The sequence below is a fragment of the Sciurus carolinensis genome, chromosome 10 (assembly GCF_902686445.1).
Source record: "Sciurus carolinensis chromosome 10, mSciCar1.2, whole genome shotgun sequence".
Taxonomy (NCBI): domain Eukaryota; kingdom Metazoa; phylum Chordata; class Mammalia; order Rodentia; family Sciuridae; genus Sciurus; species Sciurus carolinensis.
The window spans coordinates 51065716-51092379 of NC_062222.1; the positions used below are offsets into that span (position 1 = coordinate 51065716).

At 37.4% G+C, this 26664-nt stretch overlaps 1 protein-coding gene and 2 non-coding genes across 4 annotated transcripts in view; 1 reads left to right on the forward strand and 2 right to left on the reverse strand.

The window, feature by feature from the left end:
• Tet2 (tet methylcytosine dioxygenase 2) overlaps window positions 1-10460 on the reverse strand; it is a 125982-nt gene extending 115522 nt beyond the window's left edge. For both annotated transcript variants that reach the window (XM_047566296.1, XM_047566297.1), the window contains exon 1: window positions 10158-10460. The gene's annotated coding sequence lies outside the window, so the exon portion shown is untranslated. The remainder of the gene's footprint in view (window positions 1-10157) is intronic.
• A 5713-nt stretch (window positions 10461-16173) lies between these two features.
• Window positions 16174-16247, reverse strand: Trnam-cau (transfer RNA methionine (anticodon CAU)). The gene has a single exon. It is a non-coding gene; the product is annotated as a tRNA-Met (tRNA).
• A 1365-nt stretch (window positions 16248-17612) lies between these two features.
• Trnae-cuc (transfer RNA glutamic acid (anticodon CUC)) lies at window positions 17613-17689 on the forward strand. Its single transcript has one exon. It is a non-coding gene; the product is annotated as a tRNA-Glu (tRNA).
• Window positions 17690-26664: the final 8975 nt, after the last annotated feature.

Consider the following 26664-nt stretch of genomic DNA (forward strand, 5'->3'; position numbering starts at 1 on the left):
CCTCCTCCCGTCCAAGACTAACTTGTTCCTCATTTACTTCAATGTGAACTGAAAAATGAAGTGAGATATATACTGAGTAGGCAAAGTGACTACACCATATAAATTATACGCCACGACAAATTATAACGAAGCAAAAAAACGAAGCAAAACTGACTGTTTTTACGATTACTTTTACTTCAACCGGTTCTCAAGCTTGGGTAGTTAAATCATTTAAAAATGCCATATCCTATATCCCTCATGCAGTAGAAAAATACTTTGTAGAATTGTTTTAAAATTGTTTAAAAATTAGTTGATGCTTATAAAATTTACTATATGAAACAAGAATCACATTTTTAAGAGTAGACAGGTTGTTTCAGAATACTGAAAATTTACTTTCAAAGTTGGTAGTCAAGTGTCCATTCCAATTTTCACATTCAGTGGTAACATGATCATAGGCATTACTAAGGTAAGCCCTCAGCAAGATGTCTATGGGCTTTTGTTTTCTGCCACTGCTTTCCCACAAACTGTAATGTGGTAGAAAATTCTAAAATTAAAATACAACCTTGTTTCAATTTCAACTTATAGGTGATATAACTTCACAGGACAAAAAAAAAAAAAATTCACATGATTAGATCAGAATAAAAATAAATGAAACCTGGAGCATAAATTTTAAAATATGTTCTTTCTTGCTAAGATGTACCTGCTTCTGTTTTTACTGAAACAATTTATGTGGTACATATTTTTAAGTTGGAGGATTTGTTCTTCTCTCATATTTGTGGTATTTTTGCTTTCATCATTAAAATAGGAATGTAAGTGAATTAACATTTTAATAATTTAATTCATTTTTTAAGATACTTGCTCTAATATTACAAACTATCAGTCACTCTATTTGCTGAAATGGTTTCTTGTTCTGTCACAATGTATGCAGTAAAACAAACAAAAAGCTAATAATCATCTGTACTAATTAGAGGGTGGTTAAAAGTGATCCTTTTAATGCAAAAACCATGAAAGGTTATAAAAGACCTGAGAGAACTTCATAGCCAATGGCAAATATGAAAATTCTATAACTTCAAAGTGAGAGACTTCAAACAAAAGTAGAAAATGCTGAAAGAACAAACAGATTAAAAAATAAATTAATAGGAACAAGAAAGTATGTTAATGATGGAATCTAGGTGTGGTATTATTGCAATATTTTCAGATTCTGGTGCTTTACTTTAGAAGTAGCATAACTAACAATTAAGGTTTTTTTTTTTAAGTGGATAATCTTGTTTTTAAGTGCAGACAAGGAAGAAAACAGGAGAAATAACTCAGAGATATTTCATATCATCTGGCTTCCATTATCATTACTTAAGCATTTTTTCTTTTATTTCTTGAGACAAAAATACAAGAGAAAATACCATAATAAAAACCCACTTAAAGGGGGTAATAGTTCCCATTAAAGTATCATCTGACATAGAAACTAGATTTAATACAAGAAAACAAGGCAATTTTGACCAATGGTTAATGAGACATGATGATCCAAATTAAAATTATAATTACTTTGTAGCACCCACAGAACAAATGTGACAAATCTCAAAATAGTAAAAGTAGCAAATAACAAACATCAAAATCATGTATGGCATAACTCAATGGTAGAATGCCTGACTATGCCTGATCATAGGCCAGTCTCTGAAGACAGTAGCTCATCCACAATAAAAATAATGACCCAAATTTTCATTTGAATATATAGTATCTTCCACAGACATTATTTATTTTTAAAAAGCAGTTTAAAATATCAACAACAAATCTAAATACTAATTTGCTTGAAAAAATTACAATTCTTGAAAGTACATTAAGTAAACATGGAGGAATACACTCAAACTTGCTTTGAGAATTGCAAAAATACTGGTACAAAAATTTGTTGTCAGCTGAGGTGATTCAAAAAGTATTAACAGAAACAAGAGGGGGTAAAGACAAGTAAGTTACTCTTTTCTCTGGTTAGAACCTACTATTTTCCATAAAAATCACTACACCAACTTCTTGACTGGTAACTACTCTAACAGGTGTCTTAACTTCTGTTTGTCACAAATACACAGAAAACCTGAATGTAGATGTTATGATCACACTCTTAAAAAGTAGAATTCTGTGTCATTTCCATAGCTATTTCCTTGAAAAAGTGATAAGAGCAGTTTTATGAAGCCGAAATAATTCCTTTTTGAGTATAATAACATGTATACCTTTAAATATGTCTCTGAAATGCAAAACTGAGTGATTCCAGATCAGTGAATTTTCCTACTCCAGTTATCAGTCATGGACCCAAGTTATGGGACCAAGTTGGCAGCAATCCACTATTCTCATCAGAATAAAACAGGAGAGAAGCAGTGCACAAGAATGTCTGGTATCTGGAATTACATAAGGTTAGAAATTCAAATACAACCAACCCCAAGTAATTAACCCTCTGCATCTAAAATTACACGTCTTCCCAGCAACTCAGCAGGCTTAGGCAGGAGGATTGCAAGTTCCAGGCCAGCCTCAGCAACTCTGTAAGGCTCTAAGCAACTTAGTACGATCCTGTCTCAAAAATAAAAAAAATAAATAAATAGGGCTGACAAGGTAGCTCAGTGGTAAAGCATCCCTGGGTGCAATCCCTAGCACAAAGGACTAGCCCTAAAAGTGTGCCCTCATTTTACCCATGAGCAAATCTGCAGCAGTTCTGCTGGTGTCTTTCACTACTGGCCATGTATAACAGAACATGAGAGCCATCGACATTCTGCCACTCTGTCCTGGCCTCATAACACTGCTGCAATTTCCTCCTCAACCTCATTTTATGTTTACAACATGACACAGCATTAGTATACAGAAACAGAAATACCTGCTTAAACCCTATGCAATACTGTCATTTTAATTTCAAAATCTGAAATATGACAAGAAGTTGAGATGCACACAGTTCACAAAATTAAAAATTTGAAGCCTACTCTCTGTGTCCTCCAGTGCTGTACTGTTTTCAGAGAAGACATTTCAATGCACAAAAAAATTATCTAGTTATTTATGTTACTGAAATATGCAATTTAGAGATTTCTTCTCATTTCTAGATTAAACTACATATTTGACAACAGTTTAAAAAAGGATGGTAATTTTCACAGACATTTAACACCTGGGTTATTTATCCTGGACTGGCAGAAAAATGGTAAGGTAATTGAAGATATTTACGAAAACTTCCTACAGTTATACAGTAAGCCCTGTTCATCAAGTCACCAACTCTACTGCTTATCTATGCAATCATCAGGCTCTTTTTTGAAATTAAACACAATGGTGAACTTTTGTACAATCAAGTATCCTTCTCATTTATGAGAAAGGCAATTTGACAACATAACTCACTAGTGCCATATTCCTAGAAAGAGATGCTTGGACCCATTCTATTCAAATATTACCTACAATTCTTGTACATTACACATGAGATACTTCCTGGAAATCAAATATCTTAACTCAATTGTTCATGTTTAAATAATAGTTTTATAGAGCTATAATTCACATAAAATAAAATTTGTCATTTTAAAAGTATACAATTCAGTGGGGTTTTTGTATATTCATAGAGTTGTACAACAATTACTATCTAATTATAAAACATTTTCATCACTCTCCAAAGAAACCCCATATCTGTTAGCAACTACTCCTCCTTCTCCCTTTACCAGTCCCCAGGAATAACTAATCTATTTTCAGTCTCTTTAGAATTGCCTATTCTGGACATGACATATAAATAGAATTAAACCATGTGTCCTTTTGTTATTTCTTTCAAAGTTCAGTTATGTCAGCATAAGCAATTCATTCATTTTCATTGCTGAATAATATTCCACTATATGGATATATCACAAATTGTTTATCTATTCATGAGTTGATGATCATTTGGGTTTTGTTCGTAATTTTTTTTTTTTTTTTTTTTTTGCAATACTGGGAATTGAACCCAAGTGTCTTCTACGATTGAGCCACAGTCCCAGTCCTTTTTATTTTTATTTTTTAAATTTTGAGACAGTCATCATTAAGTTGTTGAGGCTGGCCTCAAACTTGTGATTCTCTTGCCTTACTCTCCTGATTCACTGAGATTACATGCATACACCATCATATCCAGTTGTACTTTTTGATAATTATTAAGCATGCCACTATGGACTTTAGGGTACATGTTTTTGCATGGACCACTGTATGCATCTTAAGTCTCCATGACTTCCCTACACAGACAACATTATAGCTACAATTTTATTATTGATAATGAGGCAGCATAGCATACTTATTTAAAGACCTGACTTTAGAGACAAACTTCCTAAATTCAAATCCTGACTAAACCACATATTGGTCATATGAAGACAAATTATTAAACTCATTGTGATTTAGTTTCCTCATCCCCAAAGAGACACTAATACTACCTATGTCTAGAGTCATGATGAGAATTAAATGGCATCAACTTAGTGTCACGAAACATCAGAATAACTTGAATTTGTTTTTCTTTTTTCTTTTATTTTTACAGACTGCATTTTGACTCACTGTACACAAATGGGGTACAACTTTCCACTTCTATGGTTGTACACAAACTTAAAATACTTTGAATGTATAAGCCATACTATACAAAAAAATATGAAACAAAAACATTCTGACACATTTTGATAGAACAGAATAGCAAAATCACATGATTGATGAAATAGAACTGTGCTAAACTTATGTTTTCAGAGGGGAAAAGGCTTAAAATATATGATCATATAAATGGTACAGAACATATTAAGAAATGAGTATAACTCGAACTAAGAAAATCTTGATAAGATTGATAACATTTCTAGCTCAGTGGTAGTGTGCTTGGCTAGCAGTACAAGTTCCTGGCTCTAGTCCTGGCAATGCAGGGGGAAAATAAGATTGGTACACTGTATGTATATCAGTATCCTGGTTGTGATATGTTACCACTGGGAGAAACTGGGCACTGTTCATGGAATCTCTCTACAATATTTTATATAACTGGATATGAACCTACAATTATATCAATAAATTTCAATTACAAATATCTGATACCAGTTTAAATTTATTAAAAAATGTTAAATTGGCTGTGTGAAGTGGTGTCTACCTATAATTTCAGTGACTTGGGAGACTGAGGCAGGAGGATCACAAATTGGAAATCAGCCTCAGCAATTTAGTGAGGTCCTAAGCAACTTGGTGAGACCCTGTTTCAAAATAAAAAAGAGCAGGAGATGTGGCTCAGTGGTTAAGCCCCCCAGGCTCAATTCACCCCCCCCAAGATTAAATTGTGTGATTATAATGGGAAATTTTATTACTGGTGTGACTGCCATACTCTGTAGAAATTATGTTAAGGAAAACACCCCATCACTAAGACCTCATATTATTTTTCTATTCTGCTTTAAGAATAAATTACAGTGGGCTGGGGAGATAGCTCAGTTGGTAGAGTGCTTGCCTTGCGAACACAAGGCCCTGGGTTCAATCCCCGGCACCGCAAAAATAAATAAATAAATAGATAGATAAATTACATATTTTCTAGTTGAGTGAAATTATTTTTCACTAGGTTCTATTAGGGAATATAAAAACTACAAACTATTAACTCTTCTCAACAGACAGAAGGAAATTTAAAAGGAACAAATTCTGAAACCTGCAGATTGGTTGGTATTATCATTGAATTTATTTTCCATGAAAAAATTTAAAATCTACCTACTATTTCTACTTCTGAAGCATGACATACTTAACTCCATTTAAAGAAACATGTAGAAAATATAAATCAAAGCTGAAAAGATTCACTACCAGTTTTATCAATTCATCAAATTTTATTGAGAAAAGACTCTCCCACATCAGGAATTCTCTGCAATGTACAACACAAAGTCAGAATAATGCTGGAAATAATCAAGTACATACACATCTTTTTTGTTTGTGGTCACTATGATTCATGTGCCCTCACTTCATCTTCTCCCCTTCTGGAATCCTTCCGGCCCTTCTATTCACCAACCGACAGACTTACTGTATAACCTCATTCAATAATGTCACAGTACTCACTAAGTTTTGGCAGTGAGCTGAAATAGAAATTGGAGTCCCAGACCAAGTAAATGCTGTGTATTTGGCTAAATCACTTGTGGTTGTGTTCTTCAGCACAGTTTCCAAGATAACCACCAGCTCCACTTGGCAAATAGACTCTCCCACAGTTAAGACTCCAATTGTAAATTTGGCTTGGGAGATGTTTTCCTGCTGCTGGTTTCAGTGCCAACGCTATCCCTAAGAACTACTATGCAGCCAGGCATGGTTGCATACACAGGAGGATCCCAAATTCAAGGCCAGCCTCAGCAACTTGGCAAGACTGCCTCTAAAAATAAAAAGGGTTAGGGATGTAACTTGGTGGTAAATTGCCCTGGGTTCAATCCCCATTCACTGCCCCCCTATACCCCCAAAGGAACTACTATGCAATGGTGCCACAATTGTTAAGAAAGTGCTATTTTGATGAACCAATACTGACAGCTGGTCCAAAGTTTTTGCCTGTCCCTATGTTAGGAAACAATGATGTTAAAATAGTTTACCAGGTTATTTACAAAAAAAGATTCCCTTCAGCAATTTGAGATAGCTGGGAAAAATTATGAAATTCTATTAAAACAAAACCAGTAGAATTTGTATTAGAAACAAATGCAGCATAAAAACAAATACAGCAAATCTAATATTTTCTAAATATTAGACATTCTAAAATATTCACATTCTACAATATCATACATCCACAATTTTCAAATATATTTTATTTGAAGGTAATTTTTTTCCTTTTTTTGTGATACTGGGTATTGAACCCAGGTATAATCTACCACTGAGCTTCATCCCCAACCCTTTTTTTATTTTTAATTTTGAGACAGGGCTTCGCTAAGATGCTAAGGCTGGCCTTGAACTTGCTATCCTCCTGCCTAGTCTTCTAATTCACTAAAATTACAGGTGTGTGCCAACACCCTGAGTTATTTCAAGGTAATTTGATAAGAATTTACTAACTTGGACTTAGGGCAAGATGGAAAACAGAGTTTCTGCTAGGTGTGTCTGTAAATCATAAGGACTTCTTAATCAGGTCAGCAAATAAGGAAATACATTTCAATAGTGACACTTGGCTTACAATCCTGTGTGTGGGTGGAGTCCTGGAAGAATTGCTAGAGAAATTCTAACTTCAACAAGTGAAACTAAAACAGAGTCCAGTTTTTGTCATCTACCACAAATCTAATGCCCAATAAGGACTTTGGAAGCATGTCATTGCAAGTTCAGCAGGTGCACTTCACTTGTTTTGGAAGTAATGTTGACCTGTCAATACTTAGGACCATATGCCATTGCATCAAAACCATATCAAACCCTCTGGTTCCTGGCATAGACCAAAACAATAACAGATCTAATGAAAGCCTTAAGAAGAGATTAGCAAATATGTGAATTTAAACAAAGCAAAGAACTTCCTTCATTCCAAATTAATTTCTCATTAATGATCAGTTCAATAAGAAAATTTGCAAAACAATACTGTAGTTTTAGAAATGCTGTTTATCTTGTTATTGTCATTATCTCTCCTGAACCAAGACAGTTCTATAGAATTTTTTAAGCACCCAAGTGGTACTATCACATATGATAAATGAAGAGCTAAGGTTATATCTTTAATTATAAACTATTCTATTCTTTTCAAATATTTTCTCTTTCTAACAAAACAGAAAGTGTTAATTTTAGTCAGGTTAGGAAATAATATACACAGCTCCTCCTTATACTCACTGAAACTCCTAGAATAACATTAGTAGCAGCTATTTTCAGTATAAAAGTAGGATGCATAAAGTAACAAAAAAGACTAAATTTAATAATAGAAAAGAACAAATCATAATGGTCACATCCAAAATTATTAATGATGAGCATACTCATATTTATTGATTTGAGTGGAAAACAGTGTATCTATTATGAGTTTAAAAGCTTGAAGACTGTATCAAAATATTTAAAAAGTTGTCCATGAAAAGTAGTTACATACTAGTCTGTTAGCAAAACAAATTATTTCTTTTTAATTCTGAATGGCTGAAATAATTAACCATAGTTTTCTCAACAAACAGTAAACATTTAAGCTAGAATTCCTCAGTGTTTTCTTTACTGACTTAGAGCAAATAATAACTAACCAATGAACCACTTCTACGCCACAGAGATGAGTAATGCTTTTCCCTTGTAATCATGTGAAACAACCTCTAGTATCAATGGTTAAAGCAAACTTAGCCACTTTTCAAAGATCTGAATAGAAAGAGTTACAAACTGAATCACTAAGGATAAATAGTTTTGGAAATCTGATCTATACAGCAATGTCCATTATTGTGCTTTTCCTTCTATCCACCAAATGCCAATCTAATATATGCCTCCTGAACTTAAGTTTGGCTCTCCAACACTCCAGTAATGTTTCTCTGCTTAATAACATTTTTCTTAAAAATCAATATTTTATTGAAATTTATAGTATACTCCAAATCTATCATGAAACACCATGCAAACATATAAAAGAATATAACTCCCCTTTAGTATTTCAACTTTCCATTAAAATGCAAATGTAATGATTTCATTAGCCAGGCAACAATACCCACAGTCTTAAAGGAAACCAAACCACACCAATATCTTTTCTTCTAACATAAAATGTTATTCCTATATTGGATCATTTGTTAATGACTATTTATGAAATTTGGACTTTGCCAGTATAATCCCTAATCGGAGAGGTAAAAGTACAATGTGTGATTTGAGATTTAAATTCATGTATGTATTCTACAGGCAAACACAAAAACATCTCACTAAAATTTAAACAATCAATTTAAATATAACTCTTGTTTCAAATTCTAAACATTAGATGGGGAGGGGAATCATTTAATGCAATAAAAATATAACATGGTGATGTCAATAACCAACAAATAACACGTATTTCTTATTCGACCTTCCCAGGAGTCTATTCAGGCCACACTTTATTTTGTCATAGGTAGAAAAGTCTCTCCACAGCAACCCTGTTAGCTTCGTAACACTGGAAAAGCAGTCCCAGAGAAAAGACTCGACAAGATGTGAGTGACTAGTGTGTGTGTGTTGAGAGAGAAAGGAGAGAGGAGAGAGGGAAGAGGAGAGAGGGAAGAGGGGAGAGAGAGGAACACCCAGATAACAGACAGAAAGACAGAAAGATAGAGACCAAAGAAAAAAGAGAAGCTAAGAGAGAAAATTTGGATGGGACTGTTACAAATCTGCTCTCCACTCCTCTGCTGGGATTGGGTTTCATTTCTTTAGGCGCCCCTGACCTTGCAGTCTATCAACTCTCAACGCTTCGCCCCTCGCCCGCCCCCCTCCCCGGGCCTGCGCCTGCCTTTGTGTCTGCCTGTCACTTACCAGGGAACCGAACGAAGCTGATTCGGGAGAAGCACAAAGCCAGGACACAGATTTGCTCACAAATTCTCTCACACACATTTCCCAGACTGGAGGGTACAACCCACGCAGAGCTTATGGACCTTGAGAAAAGTGGGTTCTCGTCTTGTTTGGGGGACCAGAGAAACTATTCTTTCCTCTCTCACTCAGCGCCACTAACAAAACGCGCGGACTTAAGAAAAAGCAAAACTCCACTTGGTGTATTCCTATTCCGCTCCCCGTGACATTTGCTTAGTACACTTCCCAACAGGGGGACGAGAGGGTAGGAAGCAGCAGACACAAACCCAGACCCAGACACAAACCCTACAGCAGATAAAAGGGTCCAAAAACACCCCGTCAGTGTTCTCTCCGGGGAGGTTTAGGGTAAACCAAAGACTCGTTTGGCTTGCCCGAAGGGAAAAGGGGAAGAGGATTAAAGGGAAAAGTAGTGTCCCCCAAAGCTGAACTATTTTAGAAAGGAAAGCAAAGAAAAAAATCACTTTCCTAAGGATAAAAGGCCGGGAAACCGGCTGGTCGGGTGTACAAAGGTAAGTTTTCTGGGTAAGGAGGGTAAGAGCATTACTAGAAGAGAGCAGAGAACACAGAACTACAGGTTTAAAGGGGGGGGGGGGAATTAAAACTATATTTGTCAGCCATGTTGAAGAAGCTCCAGTAATTTGTGAAGCTTCCCTCTTCCCTCTTGGTATTTGTGGGTGACACTACAAGGTTTGCTCCCCAGTCCCTGGAAGCCCAAGAGAAAGCGAGGGGGAGAGGAAAGGGAGAGTTTCGCGGCAAAAGAGAAGCGCTCTGACCTCGTTCTCGTCCCTCAGCCTTGCAGCAATCCAGCAGTTGCAGTCAGGTCTCCTTTCTAACAAATCCTAAAGGGCAGCCATCTTGCTTCCTTCTGCTTCTCTACGAAAGCAGCCTAGCCTCCGCATCAATATTCATAAGGCAGTTTGACGTCTGTTCTCATCACTCGGCGGGGCCGGCGTCTCGGGGCGGCCGCGCCGAGGGGGCGGACGTGACTCGCATGCGAGCCGGGCCTGGGCGCGCGGCGCTCGCGAGGAGGCGGCGGCGGCCGCCAGAGCTCTCGCCGCTGCCGCTGCCTCCGGTTCTCCTCCTCTGCCCCGGCCTCCTCCTCCGCACCAACCTCCTCCTCCTCCTCCTCCTCCGCTCGGCTCTCCTCCTCCGCCCGGCTCTCCTCCAGCTCCGCCCCGGCCTCTGCCGCCGCCCTGGAGCCCTCAGCTCCAGCTCCCAGGGAATCCGTCCCCCGCCCAAGGCGTCCCGTGGAAAGACTCGGGGGTTGTACAATGGGGTGCGCAGCCGAGGCCAGGGCTGCCTTCGCTCGGTGCTGGGAGAAGGGGGAGCGGTGCGCCCGGATGAGCGCCGGGTGGGGGCGGGAGCGAGCGCGGGGTGCAGGGGAGGGTCCAGCCCCCGGGGACCCAAGATCCTCGGCCGGGCCTCCACCTGGGTCTCCTGCCTAAGTGGGCACCCCCACCCGCTCTCCACTCTTGGCAGGGTCTCCACTCCCAGGAAAAGGAGCAGGGTGGAGTTGAAGGGAGAGGTGGCACGGGCGCAAGGACTGGCATGTGGGATCGTAAATTTCCTGAAACTTTTGGTTGGTCCCGCGCTCCACCACCCCATTAGAAGTATCCGCGCCCACGCCCCCGCACGCACCCCTTGGGCCTGCGCCCGCGCGGGCACTCTCAGGTCCTAGCAGCGATCCCAGTATCTGCCCCTGATTTCCTACGGACCCCTTCCCCTATCCCACCCATTTGCACCTTTTCTCGCGCACACCCCTGGTGCCGTTCACCTTCCCTCCCAAGCCCGCAGCCCGTCGCCTTTTAGGTTCACTTGCTTCTGCGGTGGCATCCTCCCTTCCCTGTCTCCTTAGTCTCGCTCAGCAGAAGCACTCCTCATTTTCACCAAGGGCATGCCCTTAGTGCTTTAGGGGCCTGTATTTTTAAAGACTTGACAAATTAGGAAATTGACCGAGTCCTGTTCCTCCCCGCCCCGGCCCACCTTCTGTTTACTCTGGCCACGTGGACTAGAAGGGGAGGGAGTCTCAGGGATCCAAGATGAGTCTCTCACCAGAAGCCCTCTACTTCTCGCTAGTAAGAAATGAACGTGCACTTTCAGATGTTCAAGTTGCCTCCCGTTAAGTTTCTCTATTTTGAAGAAATTTCCACTCGTACAATGAATGAAGAAACTTCCATAAAGACCTAAATTCTGAATGACCAACGTTCGATTTCCCTTGACGTACCGTACGGTACTCTGTAAGAACGCCCTTCCACTGACAGTTTTTCTTTTCTATTGCTGAATAGTTTTACTTCTCATTTAACGCTCCTTTTTCTAAACATTAACCTTTTTTTTTTTTTTTTGAAGATGAGATAGAAAACAAAGCTCGTATGAATCATATCAGATAGTAGTTTTTGGAAAATGCCCTTCAAGTAGTTTTTATATTAGTGACATTTACATTTTAAATAGGTAATTTGGGTACTTGTTTTTTTTTTTTTTTTTTTTGTCTGTAACCTAACCCTAATACCTCCCCCTCCTGCTCCCACTCACCTAGGACCTAACACATGCTAGTAGGCAAGTGTTCTATCACTGAGCTACAGCCTCAGCCCCTGTGATTTCTTTAAAAGTGAGGCCTTGAACCATGCTGTGGTACCCACATTAGTTCCCAGCTACTCTCACGGTTGAAGTAGGTGAGTGGTTTGAGGCCAGGCGTTCTGGATTAGCCTGGGCAACAAAGAGAGACATCCCACCTTCAGGTATACACAATCCATGACCCATCTAAAAAAAGAAAGAAAAGGAAAGGAAAGAAAAAGAGGAAAGAAAAAGTATTATCCTAATTTTATGAAATCAGAATATTTCCTTCTTGCAATGTTTTGAGAGAACTCTTTCTACATGTCACATTGTTACTAAGAATTCTTAAAGTGTGTTCTAATGAAACATTGTTTATTCCTTTTTGAAACAATCCAATTGCTGCTTTTGCATAGGCTAAGAAAAAATGTTCCTTTTTTGAGCATTTCATGCAAATTTAAATTTCTAACCGTTCACTAATGTGTCACTGAGGTCTTGACAATAGTTCATGCACTTTAAAACTTGTTACTTGAAAGATTTCTTGTAATTTATATTTTCAAGTCTAGGAAGAACCGTTTCCGAAGACTCAGATAGTGCACAATACTGCAGAAACATTGAAGGCATGGACTTTGGAGTTCTGACAGAACTGAGTGAATACTGATTCCATCTCTTACTGTGTGACTTTGACCCTGCTACTTAATTCTGTGCCAGTTTCTTCATCCATTTAACAGTCTGTAGAACAGTGGGTAGTTGTGAGGACTAAGACACTAGGTAAGTGCTCAGGTAGATGTTATTACCAATAGCAAACCATATACTTCCAGGTGTTTTTTTTTTGACTGACTATAAGAATATATAAGTAATTACATCTATGCTTAATATGTTTAATAATGAATGGAAAATATACACGTGTTTGATGTAGTATCTTATGTTCCTTTATTTGTATTATAATTGGGAAAAGAATATTGAGGTCATTTCATTTTTTTCCCCTGTTTTTACAGTAGAGGGGATTGAATCTAGGGGTGCTTTTCCAGTGAGTTACATTCCCAACCCTTGTAATTTTTTATTTGGAGACAGGGTCTCATAAAGTTGTCCAGGTTGGCCTCTACCTTGCAATCCTTCTGCCTCAGACTCCTGAGTTGCTGGGATTATAAGCATGGGCCACCATGCCCAGCTTCATTTTATCTTTTAAAACCTCTTTTTGGCTGGGCACATTGGTGCAGGCCTGTAATCTCAGCAACTTGGGAGGTCAAGGCAGGAGGTTTGTAAGTTTGAGGCTAACCTGGGCCTCAACATAGTGAGACCCTATCTCAAAATAAATTTTAAAATAGGGGCTGGGGATGTAACTTAGTAGTAGAGCTCCCCAGGATTCACTCCCTAGTGCCATAAAAAATAATAAAATGAAATATCTGTTGTAACAGGTGGTTCTTGTCTATCTGGAGTCATATTTGGCTGGCAGTTGATTTTGTAAGAGGCTCTGAACATTTTCTTGCCAACTTCTTTCTCTGCAACCCCACCCTACCCTTAACCACCATGCAATTTGTTAATTTAAAAGAAAATAGATTAATTCTTTTGGCCACTGTGACTTCAGCAGCAAAAGGAAGTAAAATTTTGAAGGTCTTAAAATATAAAATATTTGCCATTTTTTTTTGTTTTGTTAATTTAAAAAGACATTTCTTAGTTGTTGTTTCCAGGAAACAAGGGATATAGTGTGCATAATCAGTTTTTTACTGGACATTAGCACACATTTGTAGGAGTAATTCAGAGCCAGCTTTTATCAATTATATGCATTCTTGAGATTTCTTCTCCTATAGGTGTGAATAATCTATTTTTAAAAGATAATTTGTTGTTTTAACAACAGTCAATTGTTGTCAAATTCCTTACCATTTTTTTTCTTAAACTAGAAATAGCAACACTGTTTTTACACAGAGAAATTCTTGCTTCCTTTATGGAGAAATAAGACTAATAGAACAAACTCCATGACATACTATTCTGTGTAAGAAAATTGACTTGATTGGCCTAGGCACCTGCTGTCTAATTCAGTTGCTCAGTCTGTTGGGTAGAGGCAATTTGGTGTCTGTTGCTGTCCATTAAAGAGCTGACAGCAGCAGTTTGCTTTGCAATGCCTTTTTTTTTTTTTTTTTAGTATTGTAACAACAACAACAACAACAACAATAGGTATGTTCTTAATTTCCTTCCACCTGCAGAATAGGACATTTTCTTTAAGAACTTGATTTTTACTTTAATAGAAAAAAATTGTGATGCATACTGCTTTGAAAAAAAATGTGGTGGTTTAACAAAAACAATAAATCATGGCCTGTTGTTTCTCATCTCTGAAAACATATTTCTGAAGTATAACAAGATAAAGATTCTCTGCATGGTTAAAGGACAATTGACCTTCAAACAGCATAGCCTTCATTGTTGTGAAAGAGCTTTCTTGATTCTTTAGTTTGGTGATATTACTGCATAACATATGAAGATATGTATTTAACATAGAATGCTAATTTCATAGATGAAACATACATAACCCTCTAACTTAGTATGTTATTATTAATAATAAAACTATTGCTGCCTAAAGTCAGGAATCATTATCATGAGAGCCTTGATAGAGTATCCTTTCTTAATATGATTTCTACTTGCTTTTTTCCTGATTTGATCTAGCTAGTTTACCCTTACTTAATTGAGAAAATTTTAAAGAGCAGATGTAAATGTTACAATCTTAAATTTCTCAAATCAGGAGTTATCCAGCATGTGCACCATTTTTGTTTGTTTGTTGTTTTGTTTTTGTTACTTGGGGATTGCATCCAGGGACACTTGAAGACTGAGTCACATCCCCAACCCTATTCATTTATTTATTTATTTATTTTAAATTTATCACAGGTAAATTTCTGAGGTTGGGGACCTTGCTAGATTTCTAAGGCTTGCTTTGAACTTGCAATCCTCCTGCTTCAGCCTCCCAAGTGTCTGGGATCAGAAGTATACACTGTGTCCAGCTTGTGTACTGATTGAATGGCGGCAAAGAATGAAACTCAAGTCTAATCTTGTTAAAGTATTGCCAGAGGCAGTGTTAAGAGAATATAAAGATCATTAATGGGACAAACATCATGGGAATTCCTCCAAAAGTATTGCAAATATGTTGCTAATGTTGATCTCATTAAATTTGGGAAACATCTTTTCACAGATTCTAATTTCACAATCCAATAATCATTCTTTTTATTCTAATCCAATTTTGCTAACTCACTTTAACATCTCACTTTATTTTGAGAGAATAAATTTTTCAATTACAATGGTGAACTTCAATAGTGCTATTAGTAATTACTTTAGTACCATTTATATCTATATAGAACTTCATAGTTTTTAAAGCATTTATGTATAACCATTATGAATTAATATTCAGAGGTTATGCCACATTCAAAGTGGTATTTAATTCCTGTAGGTATGAAGAGTGAGATTAAGTGACTCACTCAAGTTTATAAAGCCTGCACTTCTCAAATTCAGGGTTGTTTTTTGTATAAAGTTTGTGTTGTTTACAAAGCTAACCTTATATTTTTTCCCTCTTTCTCTCATGATTATTAGTACTGAATGATAAATGAGCATTCTCTTCAAAACTCAATAATTTTCTGTTATTCTTTTTTATTTTCAAAAGAAATATCAATATCTAGCCAGTGCACACTTGTAGTTCCAGTGAGTCAGGAGATTGAGGCAGGAGGATCAAAAGTTTGAGGCCAGTCCAGGCATGAATATGAAACACTGTCTCAAATTTTTAAAATATAAAGGGCAAGGGATGTAACTCAGTGGTAGAACGCCTCTGGGTTCAATCCCTGACACCAAAAAAAAAAAAAAAAAAAAAAAAAAAAAAAAAAGCAAGTAAATAAAGAAATAAATAAATGATCTCAGCATCTATATTTACTTTTTCTTAACACTTCAAAGGTCTTTATTAAATACTGGCCTGCACCAAGCACTGGGAAAATTGTTTTACATTTATTATATCTTTTAATTTAATGACTGTTGCAGCTGAGTAAGGTAAGTAATAGTTCATTGAGAATTAATGGTTTAGTAACATAGTTGGAAGTAAAGAGTTGGAACAATTGTCTAAGTCTAGGTTTGTCTGACTCTCAAGCTATATTGACTCTAAAACTCATTTCATACACACACGGCTATATATACATACCTATATGTATCTATATTGCTATATATATGTAAACTTTTTTTTTTTTTTTTTTTTTTTTTTTTTTTTTTTTTTTTTTGTGATGCTGGGGATTGAACCCAGGGCCTTGTGCTTATGAGGCAAACACTCTACCAACTGAGCTATATCCCCAGCCCAATATATGTAAACTCTTGTATCTAAATCTTTACTTAGTTTACTTTCTGCCCTGTGTCTTTGGTTTCCAGTTTTCTGCTAGGTGGTTGGCCTGCTTGAATTCTTTGGAGGAATGGTTACATTTGTGTAGTAAACAAATGTGATATCATAACCCTCCCCCTCAACCACTTAAACATAAGTCTTACCACACTAACAAATCATTTGCAAAGATAAGTTCTACTGTTTGTTTTCAATATTGGTATGGCATCTTTCTCCCTTCATTTTAGTAGTCCTTGGTGGAAGTTGTATATAAGATTACTTTATTCCTGCATCCTCTCAATTGCTTTTGTCTTACATTTGCTATTTTTCTCTCCTTCTTGGTTTGATTTGGCTTTCTGTCTAAGGACCTTTTAATATAATTCCTATCATGTCAGTATAAAAATTGAGGCTAAGCGTGAGCACGTAAGCAAGATAAGCATTCAAATCTAAGTTTTTTGAACCAAGTTTTGGGTGGTCTTTGTTCAGTTTCAGCCTAGTGATAGCCATCTTGCTGGGGTGAGTGCCCACCTGGGCGGTTGTGCCATTCACCTTTCCTGGATGCTCTCATTCCAATATGCCAGTCCTGTAAACCTGGACCGGTTTTCCAATTTCCCAGCCTTACATAATGTGAAATTATTCATCCTTTCCAATGAGTGTAGACTGAACATCATATTTCAGAAAGACATAATCTTGTGACTGTTGGGAGATGCATTGAAGTGCCTTTTATGGTTCTTACTTCTTTCGCAAGTAAGGGATTGAACTTCATTTTGGCCACTGACACTTTGAGATGACTGAAAAGAGCAGAATTGCTCCTTGGATCTTCACTTGACTTCCATGAACACCTAGGGTTCTTTCCGCCAAGCAAGGAAGTTGGCGGGTGGAAAGAGCGCCATCTACTGAAATTGTTAATAGGGCATGGGTCTTTGGGTATAATATGGACAAAATGGTATCATACTTAAGCTTACAATTGGAAAAAAATGAGTTAGAGTTATCTAGGGAGCTTTAGAAAAATACACACAATTAGGTTCCACTTCTCTAACCCAGCAGTCTTTTGGAGATTCTTATGATAAGGTCTTGGATATGGCTAAAGTAATAATACCTTGCGGAAGACTTGCAAGCAATGAGATGTATAACTGCTTGAAAATCATTGGGATAACTTACTGTGTGAAAATTCAGTAAAAACATTTAGTATTTATGTTTATTAATTGCTAATAACAGTTAATAGAAGGTAGGCACTGTGGTATAGGTCTGTAATTCCAATTTCTGGAGAGGCTGAGGCAGGATGATTGCAAGTTCCAAACCAGTCTTAGTGAGACTTTGTCTCAAAATAAAAAATAAAAATGGGGGCTGGGGATATAACTCAGTTGGTAGAGTGCTTGCCTCTCAAGCACAAGGCCCTGGGTTCAATCCCCAGCATGGCCAAATAATAATAATAATAATTACTAAATAAATAAAAGGGTTGGGGATATAGCCCAGTGGTACCATGCCCTTGGGTTCAATCCCCAGTACCAGTACCAAAAAAAAAAAAAAAAAAAAAAAAAAAGTTTTTTTTTTCATAGACACACAATCTTATAATTCACAGATTATCTCACTGCAAAGAGCAAATAATGTGTATCTCTTCATGGTATGGTGAAGCCTCAAAAATCCAGCAAGCTACCTTTGACTCTCTTGTAGTTTTTCAGGTGGATTAAACCCTTCTGAATTCTCTTATTATGTAGTAGAGAAGAAAGACTGGGAGTAACATAAGTGGAAGGACATATCCTAAGACAGTAGAGAGAAAGCAGTTTTGGAAGTTGCCTGAGTTCTGGTTGGTGAGTAATATTTGGAGGTTTTTGTTCATATAGGAACTTCTATCAGTTGAGCTGTGTCGAGGTTTTTCTAAAATATTTAAACAATTCCTGTCATACTGGCAAGTAGATAAACTTATTTTTTTCTTTTCCACAAGTAATGACCATGCAAGAGTTTATGAGTATATTATACTGCATTATGAAAACAATTTATATAATTCTTCCTGGAAAGAAGATCTATAGAGGTTAAACTAATTTAAAACTCTCATGAACTAAATTATTCCTTTCTTACAGATTTCCTGAATGGAGAAAAGGGGAAGGAAGGAAGGAAGGAAGGAAGGAAGGAAGGAAGGAAGGAGTAGTCATTGTTTGATATCCAATTTTCTTTAAACCTTCTAAAGTGTTTTCACACTTTCTAATGATATGTGTAAAAATACAGTGAGATAATTCAATGCCAACTCAGAGCCCATGGGATCATGGGAAGCCAAGTAGTTTTCCACAAATCTGTGTACTACCAACTTCTGCTAAATTTGTTTTCTTGTTTTATATATCTTAGAGTACAATATTATTACTATTTGGCAGAAAACCCCCTTGATCAATCAGTAATTAGGCATGTCTTTAAGTTAAACATGGGTTGTTTGCTAGGCAGTTGTCTTTCATTTCGCAATGACTTGTATTCCCAAGAGAATAAATTATGTCCAAGCATTAACCACAAACCATGGGTTCCCAACAGAAAAATTAGGGTATAAGGTAAAGAAAAACAAACAAACAAACAAACAAACAAAAACCCTCAAAACAAAACCACACACACATACACACACACACACACACACACACACACACATTCACAATAAATTAGGACATCAAAAACAAATCCCAAAGGAGCATTTCATTGAGGTTCCCTAGTCTTCACTCCTCTGACTTTTCTGATCACCTTCCTAGTTATGTTGTGTAGGGAAATGTAAGGGAGTGAGAACTACAGGAGAAGGAATATTTAACATGGCTTGGTGGTCATCTAGGGCATGCTGATCCTAGTGTGAAGGTATATATCTTAATGAAGGAAACTTTACTGAATCTCTTAAATCACAAAATGTCAGTAGGCACTGTCTACTAGAGAGCCAGAACTAGAAGAGTCTCTCTAGATTTAAATTTTGGGGAAGGATAAAGTCATAATTTTGCTGAATGAGGACAGCTGTTAAAGATAATGGCAACGTGAACTCAAAAATAGATATTAAACTGTGGTATATATTCATAATGGAATATTACTCAGCCTTAAAGAAGAATGAAATTATAGCATTTGCCAGTACATAGATGGAACTGAAGAATATGCTAAGCAAAATAAGTCAATCCCAAAGAAACAAAGGCTGAATGTTTTCTCTTAATATGCAGATGCTAATTCACAATAAGGTGGGGTCAGAATAATGGTATTTTGGACTAAACAGAAGGGAGTAAGTGAGGGGAGAGTGTATGGGGATAGGAATGATAGTAGAATGAATTGAACATTATTACCCTATGTGTGTATATGATTACACAACCCATGTAACTCTACATCATGTACAACCAGAAGAATGAGAAATTATGCTCCATTTATGTATAATGTGTCAAAATGCATTCTATTGTCATGTATAACTAATTAGAACAAATTAAACATATATTAAATATATATGTATTATATATTTAATATATATGAATATATAAAATAGATATAAATAGATATAATATATATAAATACATATTAAATATATTTAATATATATAAATAGAAAGAAAATGAGAAAAAAGTATACTAACTGGAAGTGTTAAACTCAGTCTGCTGTGAGTGACAGGTCCAGTAGTATGGTCTAAACTTTGCTACCAAGAACTTACCAAAAACTTTAATTTTTTCCCCCTTTCAGTGTACTAGGCAAGTGTTCTACCATTGGGCTGCACTCCCAGACCTTGAGTAGTCTTTAAAATATGTAAGACTGTTATGATCCCCATCTTGTTGAATTTTATTTTTTAATATGAGGGAATGTGTATTTTATACATGTAGGAATATGTCAGAGAATAGGCAATTCGTTTAGGGTCACAGAGCAGGTAATAAATTCTCAGACTCAAGTTCTCTTCAGTATTCTTTCCTTTAAATGGAAACAAATGAGTCAACTTTAATTCCTTCCTTTCTGTAGAAAAGAAGCTCTTACCAACTTGTGACATTGTATCCTAAACTGATACAATTTCACTCTTTGCCTGTGTTTGAAGACAGTGCTCCAACAAGGGAAATAAGTCAGAAAATTAAGCTTACTGCCTATCCCACCTCATCCTGGGGATCCAGCCCTGGCCTCCTGCATGCTAAGCAAGCTCTATGACTGAGCTACATCCCCATCCCTTAATGTATTATTAATTTTTAAAAAGTAAGCCGTCCACTGTGGCAGGAATTTTGTTTATTCTAAATGTAAGGTGAAAGTTTAATCTGTTTTCACCCAGGGTGGTGGCACAGGCCTGTACTCCTGAAGACATGGGAGGCTGAAATGGGGAGATCACAAGTGTGAGACCGATCTGGGCAACTTAGGAAGATAACTCGGTGGTAAAGGACCTCTAGGTTCCATTTCCCCAGTGTAGGAAGGGAGAGAGAGGGGCGGGGGAGGGAGGAAGAGAAAAAGAGAAAGAGAAAGTTAATCTATTTTAGGAAATAGATTTCTAATGGATAGAATAAGTTGCCCAAAGGCATGAAAGATATGGAGGATAACGTATCAGAGCACTTCCTTACTCTCTCCCCTCTCAAGGCACTGAGAAAGCTGGATGCAAGAGAAGAAGGTGTGATTATGTGCACTTGTGCCCACATTCTTGTTTGATGAAACTAAATAAGAAGACAGACTCACACTTAAAAGGGAGAGAGAGAGAGAAAAAAAAATGCTTAAAAACCATAAGAAATATGTTGAAATATTCCCTACTTTATTGATTAAGGTTGGAGGAGGTGGGGTTTGTTGTATTTAATAGAATGTCAAATTCACAGATTTTCTGTATTTTTCTTTTGGGTACTGAGGATTGAACCTGGAGGCACATTACCACTGAGCTACATCCCCAACCCTTTTTCTTTGCTTTGCTTTTTTATTTTTTTAATTATTTACTTATTTGTTTTTGAGACAGGGTTTCACTAAGTTGCTTAGGGCCTTGCTAAATTGCTGAGGCTGACCTCAAAATTTCTATCCTGCTGCCTCAGCCTCCTGAGCTGCTGGGATTACAGGCGTGCAACACCACACCCAGCTAATTCACAGATTTTCTAATGAAACCAAAATAAGTATGTATTTATGTACATAACAGAAATGAGTGAAAGTTTTTGCTCTAAATGATTTTATGAAAAGACAAGTTTCATACAATTTTGGCAATAATGCCCTCCAGCAGGGCAACTTAACAAGCAATAACACTTTACCACATATTCTCTATCTTTATATACAAAGCAAATGTTGAGTGCATTTATTATAAAATGTTGACTTTTAGAAACAATACTTCTTTTACCTGGTAGCATGCATTTTTACTGTTGAATTTTTAGAGACTTCATGGATGACAGCCCATGCGAAAGATGAGCATGGGGGGATAGTGGGGTTCAAACCCAGGGGTACTTTCCATCCCCAGTGCTTGCTTTATTTATTTACTTAGAGACAGGTCTCACTAAAATCGTTGAGGGTACCCTTGCACTTGTGATCCCACTGTCTTAGGCTCCAAATCTCTGGGATTACAGGTGTGCATGCACCACCATACCCACCTGGCTACTTGGAGCCTTTTGAATTGCTTTGCTCCTGAAAGGTTTGTGCCATGAATTAACAGGGGTTAGGAGGAGCTTACCAAGGGATTTGAGATGAGTGAAAACTAACCAAGTCAGGATATCTCAAAAGTGTTTTCAAACAACTTTAGAAATGAAGGGTTGTTGGTCAAGTTTCTATTGCATAAATGGTTGCTCGATTCTGAATTTTTAGTTTCTCCTACCTTATGGTGATGCACTGAGAATCTGACATGTCATTTGCATTTCAATTTCCACATAAAGATAGATGGTTTAATCAATGCATGACAATAACCAGAGAGAGGAACTGCATTCTCATGAAGGGTCTGCCCAGGAAACTCCCACAACCCAAGGAGCCAGAGTGGATGGAAATACCGTTTGAGAACATCTCTCCTGAGGGTACTATGAGAATGACACCTCTGTTCTCTGTTCTTGTTTCTCAGGAGTGGTGGCATTTCCCATATCCTGCCTTATTCTATGCTTAAAACAGGTGGTGATGGCTCTCTGCACTACTCTCACTTCAGTGTATGTCCATAGTTGCATTAAGGAGAATAGATTGAGAAAACCTACTAGCAAAGGCTATGAGGAGACAGTGGAAGCCACTTAGATAAAAATAGAATACTCTAGATTAGAGATTTGAAGGGAGAAATAAGAGCTCCTTCGGTGTGCAAAGGAAGAAGAATGGAGCAACTCTCTCAGATCAGAGCAAGGCAGAGGCAGGATCAGGGATGTCACCCACATTACTTGTATGACCAGTAAAATGGTTGTTGACTTTCATTGGCAATACCACATAACAAGGAGAGAAGAGATTTTGAGAGTGGGAGTTCAAGGGTTGAGGAAGCAATAAAAAATAATTAGTGATGAAGAAATTAAGTTTGAGGCACCTGAGAGATAGCCGTGTGGAGATGTCCATTGGTAGTTGGCTATCTGAGCATGAAACAGCGAAACATTCAAAGTGGAGTTGCAAATTTGTGAATCAACAGGCTAAAGAAACACTTGAGGAAGATAACCTCATGCACTGAAAGAGAGGGAAAATGGAACTCCATGAGAGAAATAGCAAATACTATCCTTGAGGTTTAAAAGAAGAGATACTCCAAAGGAGGAAACCAGAGGTGTGAGGTGTTATGGGAGGCTGGTTAATGAAAAGCTTCATGAGGCATAAACCCTGGTTGGCAGAGCCATGTGCTGATGAGCCATCACCAGAGACAAATAATGAGAAATATCCTTGGACATAGAGTGGACCATTCTTCACAATTTCTGGCAAAGTGAGTTATAGCAGAAGAGTAGTGATGATAGAAGTCAGATTGTCTGAGGTTGAAGCCTAAAATGTGGAGAGTGGGTGCAGATAATTATTTTAAGAAGTTTGGCTAAAGAAAAGAGGAAAGAGACAGCAAAGTAGCTATAGGGAATGTAAGTTGAGAAAGGATGTTTTAAAATATAGGAATGGCTTGACTATGTTTTAATGCTAATGGTAGACAGCAAATCCAGGAAGATTGTTAAAAGGAAGAAAAGATAATTTGTTGAATAAGGTCTCTGAAAGATACAGCCTTTTATTTATTTATTTTTATTATTTTATTTATTTATTTATTTTTTGCGGTGCTAGGGAATCAAACCCAGGGCCTTGTGCTTGCAAGGCAAGCACTCTACCGACTAAACTATCTCCCTAGCCTGATAGAGCCTTTTAAATGATCACTCTCTGGGTTGAGGTGTAACTCAGTGGTAGAGCACTTGCCTAGCATGCACTAGGCCATGGGCTTGATTCACAACAATGGGGAAAAAGTAAAATAAAATAAAATAAAATAAATCACTCTCTGACAATCTTGGGTAGAGAGAGGATAAAGAAGCAGGGCCAATCATTCAGTGTAAGAGTGTAAGGTTTTCTTTACATTTTTTATGGTTCAGGTATGTTATAGATTTAGTTTCAAGAACTGAGGGAATTCTTACCACATACTTTTTCAGGATTAGCGGATAGCCCATAGTTACTAACATAGCTAAAAGATTCATTTCACTATCTCCTCTGTGCATCACCCATCTCTCTTACTGTGGCAAAAGAGTCTCCTCTGGGTGATGTGCAATGATGGGTGTGATTTCTATCAGGTTTGCTGCTGTAGTGACAATTCTGTGATCCAAGAACAATCATAAAAACATTGCTTGCCTAGTATGTGCTGGGCATGAAGCATAAATTACTTTTATATTCTTACAAGAATCCTGCAAGGTAGATATCATTATCTTCAGTAAAGTCTCTGAGAGAATAAATAAATTCCTATGATCAAAAAGCTAGTAAATGGCTGAACCAGCACTAGCTTGTCTGTTTCAGAGTATGAACACTTTGCACCGAGAATCATGCCAGAGTCTTCCAAAATATCTAACTGAAAAATTGTTTTTCATTGAAGTTTCCCTCATCATAATGTTTTGTTATACAATTAAAGTTATCTTCTCTGTTAGATAATGCTGGATAATAGCATAGGGAGAAATTTGCACTGGTATACAAGGGAGAGTTGAAGGAAAACTAGATCCAGAAATAGAATGGGAGAAACAAAAATGTCTTCAGCATGACATAGCCCTTCAGCTTCCCCATTGACTGAAACGATTCATTTATTCATTTAAAAAATGTGTTATTAGGGCTGGGTTTATGGCTTAGTGGTAGAGTGTTTATCTAGCATGTATGAGGCACTGGGTTTGATCCTCAGCACCACATAAAAGTAACTAAATAAAATGAAGATATTGTGTCCATCTACAACTAAAGTTTTTTAAAATAAAGTATTACTATATGTCAAAAGGCATTCTAATGTATAACTGATTAGAACAAATTTAAAAATAAAAAAATTTTAAAAGTATTATTATTATTATTATTATTGGCACGAGGGATTAACTCCACGAGTGCTAAACCACTGAGCAACATCCTACTTATTTTTTATTTTTTAATTTTGATAAAGGGTCTCAAAGTTGCTTGGGGCCTTGCTAAATTTGGGGCTAGCCTCAAACTTGCAATCCTCCTGCCTCAGTCTCCCAAGTTGCTGCGATCACAGGAGTACACCATGGCCAAAATCTTTTTAAAAATTTCTTTCTTTTGGGGGGTTGGGGAGTATCGGGGATTGAATTCAGGGGCACTTGACCACTGAGCCACATCCCCAGCCCTATTTTGTATTTTGTTTAAAGACAGGTCTCACTGAGTTGCTTAGCACCTCACTGTTACTGAGACTAGCTTTGAACTTGCAATCCTCCTGCCTCATTCTCCCAAACTGCTGGGATTATAGGTGTGCACCACACACCTGACTATTTTAAAATTTCTACAGACATTTTGTCCTCTAAGAGCTAAAACTAAATACTCAGTGAAAAGTTAATTGCAATGCAAGGTGGCACACTCCTGTAACCCCAGTGGCTTGGGAGGATAAGGATGGCAAGTTCAAGGAAGATGGTAAGTTCAAGGCCAGCCTCAGCACTTTAGCAAGACCCTTTCTCAAAATAAAAAATAAAAAAGGGCTGAGATGTGGCTCAGTAGTTAAATGCCTCTGGGTTCAATTCTTGGTATCAAAACCAAAACAAAACCAAATGAGACACAAGGAAGGAAGCCTTGTGAACCTTGTTCATGGCAGAAAGGGGTGCGTCCTGAGGCCCATGTGGCTGGAGCCCAAAGGGTGAGTAGGAGAAAACAATGAAATGGGGCTGGTAAGCTATGCCAGGGTCAGACACACAGAGCCTTCTAGGGAAAGGCAAACATAAAACCCAAGCCAGGTCAATAAAAACCATTAAGGCTAATTCTGAATCTTTTGCTTAGATTATTAAGGAAACATATTCTCTTTCTGCTGGGGTTGCTGAGCCATGGGGTGTCAACCTAAACCAAGTGGGGAAAACTTACTTCTGAAGGAAATGTCTCTCCTACAGCATAACAGCAGAGAGGAAAGTGTAGCAGGGAGATGAAGTAGGGGTCCAGTGATCATCATTGAGCAGATCTACTCTAACTTTTCAGATTTGTGAACTAGTACATTCCTCTCACCAAGCAAGCCTGTTTGAAATTCAGTCATTTAGATCTGGAAGAGTCATGATTTATTTATTATTTATTTATTTTTAAATTATTTTTTAAGTTATAGATGGACACAATACCTTTATTTATTTTTATGTGGTGCTGAGGATTAAACCCAGTGACTCACACATGCTAGGCAAGTGCTCTACCACTGAGTTAGATCCCCAACCCTTATTTATTTTTTCAATGATAAAGATTGGAAGTATGATAAGTGAAATTTCCTAAAATGTAGAATTTGTTGAATCCAGGTAGGAAAGTGGCAATGAAGACCACTCTTTATTTAGCTGAATGATGGACACATCATTGGATTAAACTCCTACCCATTTTATCTTAGGACCCAGACCCCCTGTGCCTACTGAGGCTGGAGATTAGAGGATGTATTTGAGGAAAAAAAAGAGAGAGAGAGAGAGAAAGAAAGAGAGAGAAAGGGAAAGAAAGAATGAAAAGGAAGGAAGGAAGGAAATCAGGAATCTATTGGTTCCTCCTTGTGAAGTTTAGTGATGTTCTACATAAAAAGGACACTGCAATTAAAGCTGACTCATCTACAAACAGTGAAAGCACCAAAAGTAGCCCTTTTACCCCTTATCCTGATGGGCAAACCAGCCAAAAGACAGAAAAAAAAAATTTACTGTTAGATGTTTGGAAATTCAAGCGCTCTGCCTCCATCTAAATGTAGTGCTAGCAAAGATGGGGAGGATAGAATAAAATTGGAAACTAAAATGGAAACTCCTCCCTGTATAGAGAGACTGTCAGGTTCAATTGTTAGAAGACAGAAACACACTTGCAGTTTACAGGCAAGGATTGGGTGTCCATACTAACTCAGGCTTTTG